The sequence below is a fragment of the Chrysochloris asiatica genome, unplaced genomic scaffold (assembly GCF_000296735.1).
Source record: "Chrysochloris asiatica unplaced genomic scaffold, ChrAsi1.0 scaffold00018, whole genome shotgun sequence".
In the NCBI taxonomy this organism is placed as follows: domain Eukaryota; kingdom Metazoa; phylum Chordata; class Mammalia; order Afrosoricida; family Chrysochloridae; genus Chrysochloris; species Chrysochloris asiatica.
In genome coordinates this window covers 978,156-994,230 of record NW_006408536.1, presented here as the reverse complement: position 1 = coordinate 994,230, position 16,075 = coordinate 978,156, and positions in this window count along the sequence as shown.

The window sequence follows — 16,075 nt, the reverse complement described above, 5'->3', positions numbered from 1 at the left end:
TCACCAGTTAAGAGTTCGTAATTGAGGGAGGAGCATTTTGCCTACCTTAATAGTAACAATATGCAGTGTTTATTTTTAAAACTGCATTTAAAAAACTGGATAGTATAAATATCAATAAGGAGTGAGCCAATATTTATGGACATTCTATAGTTTTATAGTTCTAAACTGAAGTTTTTATATTTCTTTCTTTTAGCGAAAACCTCCATGCTATGTACCACCATATGCACAGATCACATGGTGAGTTGGGTGGCTCTCCCACAGCCTTTGAGGTGTATTACAAGAGTCCCAGACTTACCGTCTTCATACTGAGTTGTATTTGAAATGGTTTCTTTTCTCCGTCTTTCTCTTATTTTGTTTTGTACATTTGGCTGCAGTATTGGTGGTAGGCTATACTATAATATGGATCATCTCTATGTCTTTATTTATTTATTTATTACTAGACCGCAACCATAGTCTTCTTCTCCCCTTCCACCTCTCTTTGCCTGTAGGGTTACTGTATGCAGTCATGCACTTTGTATTAATATATTAGAAATCTTAAATCTGTTTTGTACTTTTTATACTATTGGATACTTATAATGAAAACTTTTACTAGGATATTGAACAAATTTAGTCTTATCAGAAAAAAAAAAAAAGAATAAGGGAAACAGACAGCCGCCAGACTTGACTTATAAGACATAGGGCCCCAACTGAGCAATCCCAATCACTCTAGTCATTGAAGTCACCAAACTGAGACCCCAGACATTATAGAATGAAAATGCTTTATCCCTAGTGGAGCCTGCCCAAATTCCTGAGCCACAAAACCTTCATCAAAATGTTTCCTATTTGATGCCACTACGTTTGGGTGATTGTTGTTGTTGTTGTTAAGTGCTGTAGAATCTATGCCGACCCATAGCGACCCTGTATAGGGTTTCCGAGGAGCAGCTGGTGAGCTTGAACCACCAATTTTGCAGCTCAAACGGCTTTTCAGTCTGGCACAATAACCCACAGCACCACACTAGGTAGTTGTTAGGCAGGGATAAATAATTGGAAATGAAGGTTCCATGCATCTTAGGATGGAGCCAAGCTCTGAAGGACTGGATTAAACAGAATAACAGGAATTCTGTGACAGAAAAACACATTAAGTCAAGTTGGTGAATCTTGAATGAACCTGGAATTTCTGGATGTCATTGAGGTGATATAAAAATCGTGTGGGTGCCATGTCTGACTTCACAAGGGGGAAGGATAATCAAACTCAAAACCAGCCAAAGGCAGAATCCTATGAAGTGGAGGTCAGACATGCTTCCACCCTACAACCTTCTTTCCTCTATTCTAACACCAACCATTCTTCCCACAGCACTCTCTGCTTCACATCTGGGTTCCATAAGCCATTGCAATGACCACACAGAACTCATAACAATACTCGGGATTATGGGGCTTATTAAGGAAGTGAACAGGGTACAATGTAGGACCAGAAACTACTCAGGAAATAGCAGTTATCCAGTCAGGAGGCCTCTTCTCTGCCATACTGCAGGCACACTTTGCTCTTGTCTTTAGCCTCTCAGCCATGTGGCCCCTTGGCATCTTCCCTGCTTGGGAAAGTATTACAAAGGCCCTTTAGCCTATCTGTAAATGCCCAAAGGGCACATTTGGCAAGGTAGCCCCCTATCTGTAGGCACTCAGTTTTACTGGGTCCATGAGCCTAGAAGCCCACAGCTACTGTGTCTCTCTCTACTATCATCACTTTTCTAGGTAGGGATCTCATGCTTCACTCATGCTCTTCTTTCTTGGCAGTCCTAGGAATGTCTATTCCTGCTTCTGAGATGGCTCTTTTTAAGTATAGTGGGATGACATGACTAACCAATCCCAGAGTTAGAGCTCTGTATATCCGATTGGCATGGTCCCACGCAATCATTTGTACTCCTGGTGGGGCATTGTAGGATAAGCACTGGACTGTAAACCATAAGGTGGGTGGTTCAAATCTACCAGCTGCTCCTAGGAAACCTCGTACAGGGTCTCTACGAGTCAGAACTGACTCTATGGCACTTAAACCAGTCATGTGATAGGAATTGAGAAGACACTGAATAGAAAAGTCATATCAAATAAATTAAAGGTACCAACAAGATGAAATAATTACTTGAGAATAAATGTGGCAAGATGTTCTTCATTCTTTATTGGTTGGATAGAGAAAATAGAGACTTTCTCAGTGTTGTTGTTGTTATATGCTGTGGAGTTGGTTCCAACTCAAAGCGACCCTGTACAGGGTTTCCGAGGCTGTAAATCCTTACGGGAACAGAAAGCCTCATCTTTCTTCTGCTGAACAGCTGGTAGTTTCGAACTGCTGACCCTGAGGTTAGCAGCCCGATTCAGTGTAATAGTACATAAAAAAGTATGCTTTGATAGTTGTTGATCATGGTGAGAAAAGTATGACCTTTGAATGTTTCATTCTGAAGACTCTAAAGGTACAGACCCTGGGATGGACCGGGGACTCTGACGGAGGCCACCTTTGGGAAGCCAAAGATGGGGAGACAGGATATAGAACGGTTTCCTACATGCTTATCCCAAGTATAGCTGGGGAACAAAATGTTTTTCGTTTTTTTTCTCCCCTGGTAGATTCTGAACTATGCATATCTATTATCAGCAGTTAACGGACTGGCTTTCTACAAGCTCTACAAACTTTTAGTCACATTTATAGTATAGTAATAAATCACTTAGCTAGTAAGACGCATCAGCTTATGGAAGACCTTGAAATCACGGGACAGATGCTTAGATATAACTTTGGAAGCAAATTGAGAACTTTTGGGTTTTTAAAGGGGTTATAAATGTGTATTACAAACATGTCACCTGTTTAGATTTGAGGCGAGAAGTAAGGAAAAGAGACAAAGTAATTTGCTGAGTGTAGAACTGAGTAGGAAATGCTGTGGTGTCATTAATGGTGGTGTGAGGTGTGAACCAATGTGGTAACTCAGGGTGTCACTCTCCCATGGACTTCCTCCCGTACTATACCATACAGAATCCTTAATAATGTTTATTATTGATTTTAATCATAGAATAATATGTGATATAGTTAAAAGCTGCTTAAATGTAATATTTCTCAGATTATATGAATATTAACAACAAAATGGTTTTGCAAAATCTTTCTACTTTAATTTAGCACATTAGTTACAACATTATTAGTAACTGAGTGGAAGTCTTTTTAAATTTTTTTTCCTTTTCCTTCAATTACTACTTTATTCTCAAAAAAAGTTATTAATATTGATTCACAAATACTAACTATAGTAATACTATACAAATACTATACAAATACTAACTAACTATTGTTGCTAAGACACCAAACTATTTGACAAAATATGCTACTATAAACCATCAGCAGCAATGCAAACAACAGCACGTGTTTGTAGTGCTTGCTGACTAAACCTCGTGAGTCAACACAGCATTGCAGTTGGGTAACAATGACAGCTCTGACCTGAGTACATTACAAGATTTAAAAAGTAAATTAGCATCAAGTTTTAGAGTTTGAGGTATATTGATACATGTAAACTGGAATTATGAAAACGTTTTTTGTTTGTTGTTGTTATAAATAACTACAGGGATTTTTTATATATAAAACAATTTCTGCTGTGACACTGCACAAAATTTTTATAGTCATTTTGGTGTTACCTCCTCTAATAGTGTAACCCTGTGTGGTCTGCATTCCCAGAATCCCACTAGCAACACTGCTGAAAGGATGCACTGCTGAAGTTGGCATCAGAACAAGACCAAGAACTAGTATAAAGGGACAAAGACAATAGGACAGAGTGCAGTTTCCCTGTGTCCCATCTTTTTCATTTCTCACCCTTGAAAATTACCTTTGAAACCATAAGTGGAATAAGGTGGTGATCTGAAGGAAAGTGTAAGACAATTGCATGACCCAACTGTGAATAACAGCAAAAAGAAATGGCGAAGCACAGACTGGATGGGTGCATACTGACTTCTGTTGTCAACATCTTGTATGAAAGCTTATCACATAGTGCTGGCATTTTGAACTTTAACAAATAAAAACTTTGCAAACTAGGAAGACTGTATTTTATCCTCAGTGGTACATAACTTCAGGTATCTTTAGAGGAAAGGAGAACATACTGGAGTTCAACAATAAAACGTTTATTATAGTACTGAATGTGAAAATGCTTCAGCAGTAGTTTTTAAAAAATGCATGACAAGAATACATGGCTCTCCAATGTAGTGATGGTAAATAAATAAATCAAGTCCAGAGGCACAAAAAAGCCTGACTAGATCCTGCAGTCAAGATATGATTAAAAAAAAGATTAATAGAAAGTTAATTGTTGTTGTTGTTAAGTGCTGCGAGTCAGTTCTGACCCATAGCGACCTGTATACGGTTTTCGAGGAGCAGCTGGTAAGCTTGAACCACCGACCTTGCAGTTCAAACGGCTTGGCAGTCTGGTGCACTAACCCACAGCACCACACTTGGACTCCTAGGGTGGTTCTAATTCCTAGATGCATTATCTGTTCTGAAACCTTCAGTTCCTTCCTTTGTTTCTTTCCTCTTTTTGGATGTGCGCATTTACCGCAATAAATTGTCATCTCAGCACTGCTTTCCCCATGTCCCAAAGATTTTGGTATGTTGTGTTTTCATTCTCGTTTGTTTCTAGGAACTTTGTGAATTCACATTTAATTTCTTCTTTTACCCAGTTGCTTTTCAGCAGTGTGTTATTCAGTTTCCATGTATTCGACTTTATTTCTTTGGTCTGCTTATTGCTGATTTCTAGTTTTATAGCATTGTGGTCTGAAAAGATGCTTTGCAGTATTTTGATGTTTGTAAATTTATGAAGGATTGCTTTGTGACCTAACACATGGTCAATTCTGGAGAATGTTCCATGTGCACTGGAAAAGAATGTATATTGTGCTGTTGTTGGGTTGAATGGTCTGTATACATCTATGAGGTCAAGTTGTTTGATTGTGTTGTTTAGTTCCTCTGTAACTTTGTTGAGTTTCTTTCTGGTTGTTCTGTCCCTTTTCAAAAGTGGCATATTAAAATCTCCCACTATATAAGTGTAGCTTTATCTATTTCTTTCTTCAATTCTAGTAAGGTTTGCTTCATATATCTTGGTGCTGTTTCATTGGGAGCGTATATATTTATTATGGTTATGTCATCTTGCTCAATTGATCCTTTGATCATGAAATAGTGTTCTTCTTTATCTCTTATGCTGGTTTTTGTCTTAAAGTTTACTTTATCAGAGATTAGTATTGCCACTCCTGCTTGTTTATTGTTGCAGTTAGCTTTTTTTTTTTTTCCCCCATCCTTTAACTTTAAGTCTGTTTTTGTCTTTGTGTATAAGGTGTGTCTCTTGCAGACGGCATATTGAAGGGTCTTGTTTTCTTATCCAATCTGCCACTCTGTCTCTTCACTGGTGCATTCAATCCATTGACATTCAATGTAATTATCCATAGGTATGAATTAATTGCCTCCCATTATGTTAATTTTTTGGTAGTGCATGTTCTGCATGCCTTCTTATGCAGTCTGTGTTTTTTGTGCTATTCTTGTCAGTTTCTTCTTAGTGTCATGTTTGCTTATTCTGCTTAGAAGTTCATTTTCATGGTAAATTGTGAAGTATTAATTTTCTTTGAGATTACCTTATACTCTATTAAGTTTTCCCTCCATTTAAGACAATCTATTGTATCCTGTAATCTACCTGACATCCTCACCACCTGGATCTCTGTTCCTACATTTTTCCCTTCTTTGACATTATTATTTTGAGCTTTGGTTGACCTCCCAGCTCCTTTGAATTCGTTGTTTCAGTTTTGTTCTGTTCTGGACTCTGCTATCTATTGACTGAGTTCCAGGTGGTGCTGCCACGCCTGTTAATCTCTGGTTGTTGTCTGTTCTTGTTGGTTTTCAGTCCAACGAATTCCCTTTAGGATGTTTTTAAGTGCTGGATTGGTTCTGACACAATCTCTTAGATTCTGTTTATCATGGAGTGATTTGATTGCACCATTGTATTTGACTGACAGTTTTGCTGGATAGATGATTCTTGGCTGGCAGTTTTTCTTTTAGGATTTTGTATATGTCTCCCCATTGCCTTCTTGCCTGCATGGTTTCTGCTGAATAGTCAGAGCTTAATATTATTTGCTTGCCTTTGTAAGTAACATTTCTCTTTTCCCTGAATGCTTTTAGGTTTCTCTCCTTGTCTTTGATTTCCGTGAGCTTGATTATTATATGCCTTGGTGATTTTCTTTTTGGGTCTATCCTTCCTGGGGTACATTCAGCTTCTTGAATGTATATCTTCTCATCTTTCAAGATATTAGGGAAATTTTCTTCTGGAAGCTCTTCAACTATCTCCTCTGTGGACTCCTCTAATTCTTCCTGTTCTGGAATGACAGTAATTCTTAAGTTGTTCCTCTTCATGTTATGCAGCATGGATCTTAAGACTCTCTTCAGATTTTTTTATCCTTTTTTCAGTTGCTTTTCTATCTTAGCAGTATTGAGAGATTTGTCTTCCAGCTCACTGGTTCTGGCTTCTATCTCTTCAATTCTGCTCTTTTCCCCTTTCAATGTATTGTCCATTTCTGATATTTCATTATTAATCATCTGAACCTCTTTTTGCACGTTTTGAATTGTTTCCAATGCTGTATTGATCTTGTTTGATTGCTCTTGTAGTACTTTCCTGATGTCTTCCTTGTTTTCTTCCACCCCTTTGTGGAGCATTTGAATTTGTTTCCATATCATTCTTCTGAATTCTTTCTCAGGCAAATCCAAAACCTGCTCTTCCTCTTCTGGAAAGCTTTTGTCTGTCTCCAGCTCATTTGTCTCAGTTACTCTTTTCTCTTTTTGAACATGTTTTGATAGCTTTTATTGTATTTTGTTGGTCATTTATAGTACTTATGTGGGTTTTTAATGCTTAAATGGATGTTTGTTGCTGTGTTATTAAGCTTACTGTGTGTCTCCTGGTGGATATGATCAGGAGACGATAGGCTTTCATTTTCACATGTAATGCTTAACAGCTGTTATTGACTCTTGTCTCAATGGTGGAATATTATGGGGTATGCTTGTAGCTTGGCTATATGGCCATGATTGCTGACTGCTCTTGGGTAAAGTAGGGAGAAAAATCCCCCACCTCCAGGAAAAATGTATGATCAAAAGGCCCAAAAGCAGAAACAATATAAAAACAAAGACAAAAACCACCACTTTGAAACAAAAATCAAACTGTAGCCGACTGTCCAGTTGCCTTGCTACACAGGCAGGGTGTGTGCACCATAGAATCCTCCAGTAGTGGGGAGGGGTGTCCACTTGCTCAGGTTCCTCCCCTAGTCACCATTGTAGAGGTGCACAGATAGATATCAAGAAGTTAATGGGAGAAAGATTGTCTACTATTTTTGTCTCTGAATGTCAGTTCAGTATCTGCATGTGCACAGCATAATTCTTGAAATAGTTGTGTCTTTTTATGTTGGGGTTTTACAGATTGTTCATATGGTTTGTCTGTCAGGCCAAACTTGATTTTTTTCTTGCTGGATAGGCAGGAGTAAAGGGTCCTGCACAAGTTAACTTTAGGGCTGGGACCCACAGGCAGAAGTCCAAAGCAGCAGCCAAAGAATTTGCCCTTGGACCGATGGGGGCTCTTTCTCTCTGTGCTGTGGGAAAGCTGTGGTCTCAACACTGGACTTTTTGGGGTATATGCACCCACCTGCCTGAAGGCATCTGGGCTGGGCAAAGAAGGTGTGACAGGGAAGAGGAGGAAAAATTGTGTAGAATCCCCCCACACCTCCTTTTGCAAATGTCACTGTGCTGCTTTTAGTGCTGGTTCCCTGTGCTGGTCTGGCAGTAGCCCCATCCTTTGATCTCCGCCCGGGCAGGATGGCCGCTGAGGAAGTCCCGTGTCTTGACCAATTCCTACATTACAATATTTCCCTTTATACCATGATTTTTCCACTGGTGGTTACAGGAAACTGACACCTTGACCCTTATGCTAGATCCAGCGCTCTGGTGCTGTTCCATGAGAGAGCAGCTTCTCTGGGTTTTCAGCCCCTCCCCCACAGAGCTTGTCATACCTGACTTTGCTCTGCTGCCTCCAAAACCGGAACTTCTGTCCTTTCCCTTGATTAATGTAGATACCCACACAGTGTTAAAAGAACCCTGGTAGTGTAGTGGTTACAAATTGAGCTGTTAATTGCAAGGTCAGCAGTTAGACTCTATCAGCCGTTCCATGGGATAAAGATGATGCTTTGGGCTCCTGTAAAGATTTACAGCCTGGAACCACTGCAGGATCACTAGGAGTTGAAATTGACTCCACAACACATAACCACCACTACCACCACATAGTGTTAAGTAAGAAATAAAAGTAAATATATCATACACATTCTGTTGCTTTGTTAAATACTATGATAGGCAGATTTTGTGTAAAATGGTAAGTTTTGAGATATTATTTTATCAGGTATCAAGAAATCTGGAGTATCTGAAACCAGTTTACTATGTTGCCCTTAAGTGCAAATATTTTCTGTGCAAGGAAAAAAAAATATTTCTAATGTCAGTACTGATATGGGGATAATGTAAGAAAGCACTCAAAAACCCCTGCTTAGGATGTAAGTCATTCATTCAAATGGTAATGTCATTCTTGATGATAATAGGTGTACACGGACTTGCATGTTGAATGTCACATATTTCTACACATTAAGTAGAAAGGAAAATATGATTTTCCACGGCCATGGTCTTTTATCATAGGTTATTTCTTTATAATAGTTTGTCAGTCTGTATTTATTGAGATCTACAGTGTGTTGAATTTATTTCTTGCTGTTTTGGAGAATTGGAAAAAAAAAAAATATATATATATATACTAGTAAATTTACTGCCTAGAAGGAATTTATTTTTAATGTGAAAGACAGAACAAACAATTTCATGTACCAAACACATACATGAAACTATATGTGTGTTAAATTATGCACATATCTTATTGTACATTTATCACGCATACATCCACTTTTTCAATGATTTAGTAAGAGGATCAGCAAACTATGCCTCAAGGGCCAAATCTAACCAACAGACTATTTTTGTAGCATTCTTGAGCTAATAATGCTTTTTATGTTTTTAAAGGGTTGCTTTAAAAAATTAAAACAAAAGAATATGCAACAGAGTCAGTATGTGGCCTGCAAAGTCTAAAATATTTACTATCCTCTTCTTTACAGGAAACACTCACTGATCCTTGATTTAGAGTAATCTGAACTCTGACGTTCTGCTAAATTAGAGAGACTTGGAATGATCTGGAGTTAGTGTGAAATCGAGGGCAGACTGATCTCTAATCCCAGTGGACAAAAGCTTGACTAATAACACCTTATATTTGTACTGCAAGACCCTTCAAAGACAATCCTGTATGAAAGACCAAAAGGAAAATTGTACAGAAGTCATCATCACTACTACTGGAGGTTTCATGCATTGATGTCACATGCAAGGTGCACAAATCTCTGTCACCTCTGATAGCAACAGACTATCCAATTCAACTGAGTAAATCTACACCTCAACTTTTTCCTTCATTATCCTTGAGCTAGTTTTCAATAGTTTAGTCTTCTTTTGTCAAGGAATAGGACCATATGGAACTCAGGGTGCTCCCCAACAACATTTAACCTTCCAAACTCAATTCTGTGGCTAATTGTGATGTTACTGTTAATGGAAGTTGGTATTGGATATGACAGAAAAAAATCTCTGTTTCCCAAACAGTTGTTTAGTTTATAGACCAGAAAGAGGTCTGTTGGTCCAGAATTGCAGCTGGAATTTGCAGTGTGTGATTTAGCTGTCTGGCTCATGTACTTTCCAATGCCTTTGCTGAGAAGTATCCTTTTATTTCTAATTTAAACGTCCTCTTTGTGGGGGTTTCTACCACATTTTCTTTTAAATTCCTTACATCTCACTAGCACCTCATGAGTCCTCAGCAGCCCCCAGTTCTGCTTTGTAATATGAATTTATCCTCAGATTTATTACTTGAGTGTGTGGGTTTTCATGCAGTTTGTTCGTCAGTATCCCAGTCTCAGTCTGCTTGCACAAGTCAAGGGGATGACACTCATCAAATAGAATGGCTATCTGGAAATTCCCATTTCTGATTGTGCTCCCAAATTCTAATGCAGTTACTAGAATTTTTGAAACTAGAATTTTTGATTTCTAGATGACCAAATAGATTAAAGTATGTATGAACTATAAGGAGCTCTGGTAGCGTAGTGGTTACGAATCGGGCTGCGAACCTTAAGGTCAGCGGTTCGAAACTACCAGCCGCTCTGTGGGAGAAAGATAAGGCTTTCTACTCCCGTAAAGATTTACACCCTCGGAAACCCTGTACAGGGTCGCTATGGGTCGGAACCGACTTGATGGCACTTAACAACAACAACAACAACAATGAACTATATACTACCCATCTTTTTAAATTCTCTGTGACTCTCCTCATCTGTTAAATGGGAACAGTAGCGTACTTATTCATAGATGAACTAAAAGAGATAATTGATATAATTTTTATTCCAGAGCTTATTATGGAGTTAACTCTTGATAAATGCCAATACCTTAATAGTCATCATCACCTCTTTCCTCTGACACAGCATTTCTAGAGTATTCATTTAGTCACTCTACAAATAATCGGTTCTGTGACACTGTAGGATAAGCACTGGACTGTTAACCACAAGGTTGGTGGTTCAAACCCACCAACTACTCCTTGGAGATCCTATCAGGGTTGCTATAAGTCAGAACTGACTGAACGGCACTTAACAACAAAAATTATTTTTCCAAAAGAAGTCCTAGTATGGCATTGTAGGATAAGCACCAGACTGCTAATCAGAAGGTCAGCGGTTCAAACCCAACAGCCGCTCCTCGGAAACCCTACACAGTGTTGCTCTACCAACTTGACAGCACTTAACAACAACAACTTTTAAAAAGAAGTCCTGGTGTGGCTCTGCAGGGTAAGCACTGGACTGTTAAACTGTAAGGTCGGCAGTTCAAATCCACTAGCTGCTCCTCGGAAACCCTAACAGGGCTGCTATGAATCGGAAGCAACTCAAAGGCACTTAACAACAATACCAACAATTTTTCTGAGGAGCCCTATTGGTACAATGGTTAAACTCTCTGGTACTAACCTAAAGGTTGGTAGTTTGAATCCACCGAAAGGCTCCATGAGAGACAAGGTCTGGCAATCTGTTCCTATAAAGATTCCAGCCAGCTACCATTACCAACAAGGAACCCTGGTAGCATTGTTGTTGTTGTTGTTGTTGTTAAGTACTGTGGAATTGGTTCTGATTCATAGTGACCCTGCACAGGGTTTCCAAGGCTGCAAATCTTTACCAGAGCACAAAGCCTCATTTTATCCCGCAAAACAGCTGGTAGTTTCGAACTGCCGACCTTGAGGTTAGCAGCCTGATTTGTAACCACTATGTTACCAGAGCGTAGTGGGTTACAATTTGGGATGCTAACTACAAGGTCAGCAGTTCAAACCTACCAGCCACACTGAAGAGGAAAGATGAGGCTTTCTGGTCCCGTAAAGATTCATAGCCTTGAAACCGTATGCAGGGTCATTCCACGGCGGCACACAGCCACCACCATCATGACCACTACCAACTGCTCTGAATGGAATCACGTTAAGAGGTCCCAGATAGAGTGTGAGAAAATGTGGAACAAAACTCAAAATTACAATAAAAAAGAGGAAAAAACAGGCTTACTGGTCATAAGGAGGCTGGCGGAACCTGAGACTGTGGCCTTCAGGTGAGAAACAGAACTGAGTCTCATGACCCAATTTTCAGCCAAGCAGTAAATAGGTATATAGGGGAATCAGCAGCATTAGTAACGTAAGCTCACCATGGAATGGCCAACCATTCAAGGTCAAAAAGGCATCCATTCAAGGTCAAAGTTGAATAGGGCTGGGAAGGAGGGTGGGATGGAAATAAGACCCACAAGGAGGAAGTGGGATAACTGTTGTTACATGGAGGGAATACAATCATTGAGATGAAAGAAAGTTTATGATTTGTTGAATGTAAAGCTGATAATCTGCTCTGTAAACCTTCACTCAATTCGAAGTAAGAAGTTAAAAAAAAAAAAAAATTCAGCCTTGGGATCCCTAGAGCACAGTTCTACCCTGTTACATGAGGTTGGTATGCGTCAACAATCTAAAGCACCTAACAAGAACAATCTTTTTTTTTTTCAGGCATAGTGCTATACACTGAATTACTGAAAACACTTTCAATCTTCACTGAAAGTATAGCAGGTTTGTACTGAACACAGATCTAATCAGGCACCTAATAAATGCTTGAATCGGTGGCTTGGAGGACATATACAGGTCAGGGAACTGACTTATGTTTAAGTGGACATTCTTGTCTCCAACAGCAAACTTATGAGTTAGTTGTCATTGACTATACTGATAGATCGATTATCTCTGCCCAGGGAAGCACCACCTGTGTTCTACCTTGGACTTTTCATGTGTGCCACTCTCTGTCCATGACTATAGAACCACCATGCCAGCCTGCCATAGATACTGGGATAAGCAATTCAGAGAATAATGCTGCATTGAATATTGGTATACATGTGTCTGCTTGAATAATTGTTTCCACTTATTTTAGTATATATCTAGGAGTGGAATTGCTCGGTTATATGGCAATTCTATGTTTAACTTTTTGTGGAATGGCCAAACTGTTTTCTACAGCAGCTGGGCCATTTTACCATCTCACCATTAATGTACGAGTGGTCCAATTTCTCACTAAGGCTTGGTGTGTTTTTTAAATTATAGCCATCTTATAGGTTCTAAAAGTGGTACCACATTGTATTTTTGATTTGCATTTTCTTAATGACTAAATAATGTTGACTGTCTTTTTATGTGCTTTTCAGCTATTTGTATATCCTTGTTGGAGCAATATTTATTTGTTCTTAACCCATTTTTAAAAATTGTGTTGACTGTTGTTGAGCTGTGGGTTTTTTTACATATTCTGGATATTACCCCTTTGGTAAGTTGTGGTGTGGTGCTCTAGGAGAAACACTGGACTGGTGACCACAAGTTCTGCAGCTCAAACCCACCAGCTGTTCTTAGAAACCCTATACTGGGTTGCTACGAGTCAAAACCGACTCAACGGCACATACCCCCTCCACTTTGGATGTACAAAAGTTGTTGTTGTGTTAAGTGCCACTGAGTTGGTTCTGACTCCGTTACCCTATATAGGGTTTCTTAGGAGCAACTGGTGGGTTTGAACCATGGACCTTGCAGATAGAAGTCCAGTGCTTATCTAACAGTGCCACAACAGGGCTTCTAACCATAGATACAGGAGTTTATTTCTGGACTCTCAGTTTTATTTCATTGGTCTGTGTGTCTATCCTACTGCCAGTACCACACTGGATCACTGTAGCCTTATAGTTCTCCCGACCACTGTTTTTCTCTAATTTCTTAGAATTTGAATTCTGATTCTTCACTAATTTTTTTATTTTCAAAAACAGATTGTAAACGTGTAAATGACAATTTCCTTTTTAAAAAATTAACTAAGTATTGTTCTTGTTGTTAAGTGCCGTCGAGTCCATTCTGACTCACAGCAACTCTATATCGGGTTTTTGAGGAGTTACTGGTGAGTTTGAACCATTGACCTTGCAGTTCAAACCCACCTTGTGGTATGGTACTTAGCCTACAATGCCACACCAGGACTCCAAATTAAGTATAAAAGGAAACAATTGTCACTTTGTCAACCATTTGGCCACTTTCTCCCCTTAGTAACAAGCCTGACCCAAGTCTCTAGTCTGTACATCAATGGGTGGACTTGTGGCAGGAATCTAAGCATCCTTCAGGAACCCCAGTCTAGCTTTGGCTTATGGTTATTTTGTTTCCTTTGTGGGTAAAATTACAAGAAAAGTTGTTCATGGCAGAGTCTTAGGTGATACACAGGGTGCTCTGGGCCTGAGTCTGCCTAAAGTGGCAAATTCTCACAAGAAGGATTTACTCTCTCCACACTTCTAAAGATGACTTGGTAGATTAGAAGTCATATGCTAAGGATGAAAGGGTCACATGATAGAAGAAGTCTGTGACCCTGGAAGAATGTTTCCCCCATCCAGAAAATTTGGATTGAATGGGGACCAACTGGCTCCACAGCAAATCCATGAAAATTTAAGACATTGCTAGTTCCAACTGATTTCTCCTAAGCTTCAGTGAAGGAGCCCTGGTGGTACTTGGGTTAGGTGTTGGGCTGCTAACCAAAAAATTGGCAATTCAAGCCTACCAGCTTGAATTGTTCCGTGGGAGAAAGATGAGGCTCTCTGCTCCTGAAATCTAAAACCTTATAAAGGATCGCTATGAATCAGAATCAACTCAGTGGCAGTGAGTTTGATTTTCAATTTAAATTTTTTTGATTGAAAACCAGGTCTTCTTAGTTAATACCACTGGTGAGACTCCTCATTTCTTGGCCCCTTCCTGCTGTACTGATCAAACACAAGAGAGAGAAAAAACCTTTAGGGGAGGGAGATCGTTATGGCCTTGGTAGGCAAAATCAGGCTTCCATGCTACAGAAGTAAATTTCAAATTAGGAGAATGAGTCTTATCCTGGGACATGGACATGGCTTTCTGCATTGTAATACGAAGAGAATGGATTATAGCACAGTACTGTTTTGTTGCCTGGAAGGCCAGATGGGGCCTAGAGTAAGCAGAGCTCATGGGCTGGTCTCTTTTACCCACACTCAAACTTTTTGACTTCTCCAAATGTACTGTAAAAATAGCATGACTTTGTGCTGTGAGCAGATAGCAAATTAGAAAATACTGTCTTAGAGAACATAGCTGTCCTCATCCTCCCTCCCTCAACCCCCCAGAACCACTGACTGTCCTGGTTGACAGACAATTGTTTATGTCAGCAACAGAACACTCCAGAAGTTTCTGAGTGCTCAGTTGAGGGCCGGAGGATAGTGGTAACCAGAGGTGGAGCAGCAGCACCCTAGGGAGCCTTGGTGGGCCTGCTGGCGGCCATGGAGAATTCTTCCCAGCCACTCCTCAGCAACTGTACACTTTCTTGGTGATACGTTCCAAATACTACAGAAAAACTCCATGTAGCTATAGGTTTCCCTAGGAGACCCTGGTTTGTGTGGCTCTGATTATTTTTATAGTCAAGAGACGTCATACTCTAAAGAAGAGAAAGGCGCAAACCAAAAGAATACTTGTCCAGGTTAATGAATGTTGTTAATTTATCCAGAATATTAGACTGCTTATACACGCTTATGAGGCTTTTGAGTCACCTCTGCTGGCGAATAACCCGCTGGAATTACAAATCATATACTTAGCCTCGCTTAACAAAAAATGAACAGATTCATCACTTCACTTGAGGAATTTTTCAAAAGGGGTCAGGCATATGATTCCACGAACCTTTCAATCGACACAGTAATAATGATGGCGCACCTTCTAGTACAGACACACCTACTGAAGAAATCATCAAAGAATGATACCCATGACACCTTATATGCCACTGAGGAAAGCAGAGAGCTAGTTCATCGGGAAATACTAGAGGGCTAGTTCAAGGCAGATCATCTTCAGAAAATCTTCAAGATGCTTGCACTAAGTGCTATGGTATAGAAGAGAAGTATGTATGAAGTGAAGGAACAACAACAACAAAAACAAACGCTTAAAAACTTAAACTTCTGAAGATTTTAAATGATAAATTGAGCTAATAAAAATACCTGTTCATTGCATTGGGTTTTGTGGTTTGTTTTTATTGTCTTTTCCCATGAGTATGGTTCTTATTTTCACATTTATGTATTCTGGATATTATGACTAGAAGGACGTACAGAATCCAGCTTCTATTCTGTTCCTCTAGAGAGTATTATTTTGTTTTGGTAGGTAGTTAACTTGCCTGAACTCAAACTCAATTTTGTATATATCTGTGTGAATTGTCCCCTTTTCTGTCCAATAATTCTTAATTATTATGATAAATTTCCTTTCCTTGACGCACATTGTAACTGAATTTCCTTTATAGAAACTTCGCAGTTGAGAGAGAAGAACAATAAAATCGAGGAAGAGGAAGAGAGAAAAAGAAGAAGGGAAGGAAGAAGAAGGAGGAGAGGAAGAGGGGGGAGAAGTCAGGGGAGAAGGAGGAGGGGGAGGGGGAGGGGAGGGCAAGGAGAGGAAGG